Source organism: Syzygium oleosum, unplaced genomic scaffold (assembly GCF_021117445.2).
Source record: "Syzygium oleosum isolate NSW1041296 unplaced genomic scaffold, Sole_v2.1 Sole_v2.22, whole genome shotgun sequence".
Classification (NCBI taxonomy): domain Eukaryota; kingdom Viridiplantae; phylum Streptophyta; class Magnoliopsida; order Myrtales; family Myrtaceae; genus Syzygium; species Syzygium oleosum.
Window position 1 is genome coordinate 857787 of NW_026607506.1, and position 5677 is coordinate 863463.

General features: G+C 35.2%; 1 pseudogene; it reads right to left on the reverse strand.

Moving 5' to 3' along the window:
• Nucleotides 1-3033: 3033 nt before the first annotated feature.
• On the reverse strand, nucleotides 3034-5271 carry LOC115675826 (patatin-like protein 2; annotated as a pseudogene).
• Nucleotides 5272-5677: the final 406 nt, after the last annotated feature.

Sequence of the window (5677 nt, forward strand, 5' to 3'; positions counted from 1 at the left end):
ATACAATTCAAGTCCTAAATGCAAAACCATAGGTAGTTCAAATTGTAGGTGAAAAACCTTAAATAATTCAAGACATTTCATGTCCTGAGTGTAGGACCTTAGGCATACCAAGTCCTTAGATGAAAAACTCTAGACAGCTTCAGACACCTGAGATGAAAAACTCTAGGTAGTTCCAGGGATTAGCTTTTATAATGACGATGAATATATCTCTTCTGTTTTTTTTTTCTTTGGAATGGAAACTTTGCCTATTTGAGCATAGAGAAACGGTAAAAGGACAAATATATTCTGATACACCTCCCTGAGACAGACATAAAATCTTGTTGTTGTTTTGGTCCTAGAATTTATTAAGTGATTTTTTCAAGAATCACCCATAATCACTGTTCTTGAATGTCAACCAGAAATCGATAGTACTAATGTGTTTGCAATAAGTTGGCGGATTTGTCAATGCCAACCATAGTCAAAACTACTTGTCACACAAGCAAAGATGGCGTGTTGAATTCCAATAAAAAATGATGAAAAATATCTTCCCGTTGTTACTTGAGAGAATATATTATAAATCTAAACCTAAAGATAATGTGATTAATAGAATCAATTATGATACATGAAAAATATAAATTTTAGTGGGTCCAATAGATTTTTGTAATATGATCAATTCGATCTAATAGATCTAATCCCGTAATCTACATATCCTAATATCACTCGTTTTTTGTGGTACAACGAACACGTGGAACCCTAATCTTAAAAGGCAGCACTGCTTGCTCCTCCATCTTTGACCATTTAAGCTCGTCGTCATCGTCCCAGCGTTGCATGCTTTCTCCTTAATAGCGTAGTCAATGAAAACACGAGAATTGAATCGCGTTTCTACACTTTGCTTCTGGGATTTTCTTTGCCCCCCTTAATGGAAAAAACGAAGGCGTTAGGCAGGATCAGAATAGATGCGGGAAGAGGCAGGAGCAGCCGCAGGAGATTTGAGGTGGCTGGTCTGGTCTGGTCTGGTCATCCTATCACTGAAGGTATTGTGCAGGTTTATTATTGCAAAAACAAAGTCATCGATCTTATGATTCTTCAGTAAATTAATGGTGACGTACGGACACATTTATGAACTTACCAACCGTTTTTGAAAGTTTGTAAATGATCGAATTTTCATTTTCTTTTACCAACTTTTCCTTGCCTCTCTTATTACGGCCTTGAATTTATCAGTTTTATATGAATTTATTATATTTGAGTGACTTATCATCTTTTTGTTTATTTTTGTTTTACTATATATGACTAATTAATTTTGGGTTACCCACTCTTATCTTTCATTTACCAACGTATATTTGCTTTCCTTTAATTTATCAAATTTTATATCGTTTACTAACTTTTATTTGTCATTGTTACATGTGTCTTGAATTTATCGACTTTTATATAAACGTACCAACCTTTATTCGTGTGACTTACTTTTCTCCCATTAGGTTAGTAGCTAATTTTAGTTTATCAACTCTAATTTGAGTTATTTACCCATATTTATATTTTTAAAATGTACCACCATTCATTTTAAGTCACCAACTTTTCATTACCTTACTTTTCAACCCGTTAAATATACCAGCAATTCAGAAATTGACAACCTTAATTAGAGTAATTATCGACTTTCTTCCGATCAAATTACTAACTAGTTTTACATTACCAATGCTTATTTTAGTTAGTTAGTGACCATTATTTGGCTTTTTCTTAAATAAAATACTTTTCTTAACTTTGACAAAAGAACTTCTCTTATTTGTTACAAACTTTTATTTAGCTTTCTTATTAATTCCTTAATTTTTCATATATTATATGAAATTATGAGCATTTATTTCCAACATTTATTCGATTAAGGTACTATCGAATTTTGGGTTACCAACTCTTATTCGAGTTGATTACCGACATTCATTTGTTTTTCTTAAATTACCGACTTTTCTTTTGAGTCATCACTTTTTTATTTGCCTTACTTACCAATTTTTAAGTTTATAAACTCTTTTAGAAATTACAAACCTCAATTAGAGTGTTTACCAACTTTTTTCCGATTAAGTTACTAACTACTTTTATATTCCAACTCTTATTTGAGTTAATCATCAATTTTTGTTTAGTTTTTTTTTTAAATTCCCAACTTCTCTTTTCTTTGATAAAAAAAACTTCTCTTATTGTTTATTAATTTTTTTACATTTCTTACCAACGATTTAAATTTGTAGATTACTATATAAAATTACCAACCTTTATCTGTATGACTAACCAACTTTCGCGAATTAAGTTTCTATCTAATTTTAGGTTTCTAACTCCCATTTGAGTTGTTTACCAATGTTTATTTGTTTTGTCTTAACTTTACCAACTTTATTATTTAGTTACCACTTTTATTTTCCTTGCTAACCAACTTTCTTAATTTATCAATTCTTTTTAGAAATTATCACAATTCAAGTGATTTCCGATCAAGTTACCCAATAGTTTTCGTTACTAAGTCTTATTTGAGTTAGTTACCGACATTTTTTTTTTCTAAGTTACCAATTTGTCTTATCTCTGAAAAAAAATTGTTATTTTTTTCCCACTTTTATTCATCATTCTTATCAATGCCTTCAAATTACCAGCTATTACATAAAATTTACAAATTTATTAATGTGATTTACCAACTTTTTCCCGGTTTAATTACTAACTACTTATTTGATTTGTTTACTAACATTTTGTTTTGTAAACTTACCAGTTTTTTTTTAATTGAGTTGCCACTTTTACTTGCCATGCATATTGGCCTTTTTCTACTATTAAGTTACCAATTAGTTTTGCGTTATCTAACTCTTATTTGAGTTATTTACCAATGTTTTTCATTATTCTAATTTACCAACTTCTCTTACCTCTGATAGAAAAATTCTCTTATCTTTTACAAACTTTTATTTACATTTCTTTCCAATGTCTTGAATTTACAAAGAATCGATTGGAGACCACTTGATAACTTTGTCGTACTAGATCACAAGCTTGAGGCAATGATAACTTTTATTCATTTGATTATGCTATAAGCTCAGACTAGTAAAACACGTACACAAAATTCATCTGAAAGTCCTATATTGAAAAAAGTTACATCCAATGGTGCGTTAAGCTTCCCCTCGGAATTTTAATGGACGAGAATGGAAAGAATAAAAGAAGTTCAAAGAATGCCTATAGACAACTAGCATCGTTTCAAATTCGTGGAATTATGTCCATGTGGCGACCTCGCATGACGAAGTTTTCTCTCATTTGAAAGTAGCTTGGCGAACCTGAAACCAAATTGGATAATTGCACTTAAGTAACCTCAGACGTACAACTAATAAACCCTAAACCTTTAAATACACTAAAGAATTTAATTTCATCGTTCTAATAGTTCATTACCTTCTAAGAGCCTCTTCATTAGTCTCTGGTTTAGACGCCTCGCATAGACCCGTCTCCAAGTCTACCCTCGAAACTGGCTTCTTCAATAGCGCTTCACCGGTTTTGACTAAGTCGTTAGGTTTTTCTTCGTCGCGATATCGACAGATGCCACTTCACCGCTTAGTGTGTCGTCCTGCGGATTTCATTTACGAGAATCAATATACAGCGTGTTGACTAAAGCTAGGAAATCCTTGATAAAGACATCAAGGTCAATGTTATGCAAGTGAAATTTGAGAAATTTAAATCTATTATACCTGGATTCGGAGGTAGTTGGCTTCAAGGTGTAGTGCCTGGAAGACCGCGGAGAGGTGGAAATCGACCATATCGGCGCTCGCTTGCATGAACGCATCGACCAACGGGCTCCCACCCTTGCTGCTCAACCAGCCCAACACTCCCCATTTGGCAGCTTCACTTGCATCGTGCTTCCTTTGGACTTTGTGCGAGCCGGTCCCGAGTGATATCACCAGAAACCTTCTGTAATCCATGGGCTTTATGGCGAAAAAATCCGAGCTTTGTCCAATGATCTCCTTTGTCACTTCCCCCATCGCAAGCAAGGTCTATTTTGAACAACGTCAAATAAGTGATTTGATATTATGAGTCGTCAACTCACGATCCACATAAAACAACAATAGGGAAAATTAGCCTTGCATACCGGGTTGTTTGCAGCTACGCCACCATCTATGAGGTTGAATTCTCTCACTTTTCCTGTGGAGTCCTGGGTTTCGAAGTGATGAGCTGGAAGATAAGTTGGTGCTGCTGAGGTTGAGATGCAAATGTCCGATAGCAAGGTGTTTATGCTCGGCTTTCTCTTTATCTGCTCATTTATGCAGGAAACGAACATATCTATGTAGTTACTTTTCTACATGTAACCCGCAAGAAACAATATTAAAAAAAATTGAATTATATTTCAAGGACAAGAAAGATGAACCTCGTAGCTAGAAAATATGGTTGGCTGAAGATGATTGATGTCGAATGTCGGGATCACTTAATGTCTGGTGCAATCTTCTGTTTCCGAGTTTCTCTTTGACAAGCTTATGAAGGTATTTTCCATCATATTTTGGTCCTGTCACGGCTTTGATCATCTTCGTAGCAGGTGCAAACGGGCAACTGTGTAGTTTCGAATAACATAGATGTTATATAAGAAGAGTCGTTATCATAGACAAACAATCATTTGTACATACAACACCTAATATGTTTTGAATCAGCCAGCTAAGCTAACCTGTCTTGAGGGAAGATTTTAGGGCAGTTATCGAGGTAGAAATCCTTAATATCCTTTGCGGCAAATAAGGGGCGGTTGTTCTCGTCGGGGCTAGTTAACATGGCGGTGACCAGACCTCCGGTGCTTGTTCCAGCAATAACATCAAAATAATCTGCGATCCTCGCGTTTTCACCATCTAGTTTCTGCACAGTCCACAAAGATATATGTGTTCTCTAGTTAGGAATCACAGGTGCATGGGGCACGCATGCATAAAAATAGAGAGCTTTGTTCAAGTAGGAACCTGAAGCTCAGACTCTAAGAAAGCGAGAATGGTTCCTGGAATAAGCCCTCTTATCCCTCCACCATCGATACTGAGAATAGTAATGAGGTTTCCAAAAGTCGGAGGTTGAAGCGGCAAGCTAACTGCCCTTTCCATGGATGTATTTGCTAACTAAACGGACACCTTCTCTGCGATAATTTACGAAGAAATGGATACCAGCGGACCTAAATTCAGACAAAGTATGTGCTTTTCTTTTTTGCTAGAGTGAGAAACAGAGAGAGGGGCTCTGAGGAAAATATTGAATTGCAAATGTGCTTGTGTTGTAGAGAAGCTGGAAATGAGATAGTTTTGTGATGGCCTTAGTCTGGATAAGAGGCACGTATTTATAGGCTATGTTTCATTCATAAATCGACCGAAATTTAAGGTACGATCTTGCTTGAAATCGTCATAAGTTGGACCGCTGGAAAACATTGTAAAGTCCACTTTTCAAAGCTGATGATGCTAAACAGTTACTGCTTATAGCGGAGAGGTCTTTCAAGTCACCCTGCTGAGTGAAGAATAGTTGTTGAGATTTTCAACATTCGAGAGACTTGTAGGTTTGAAAATTCAAAGAAAGGCTTGCTGGGGCCATATTTTGGGAGCAACATTTATGCGTGATGCACATATAGTAAATATGTGAGAATGTATATCAAAATATGTCACTTTCGAATGGTTTTTCTGAATTCTTCTATACATATAGTGGCTTCTTTCCAATTCATGTCTTCCGCAATAAATTAAAATCAGCCATCTTC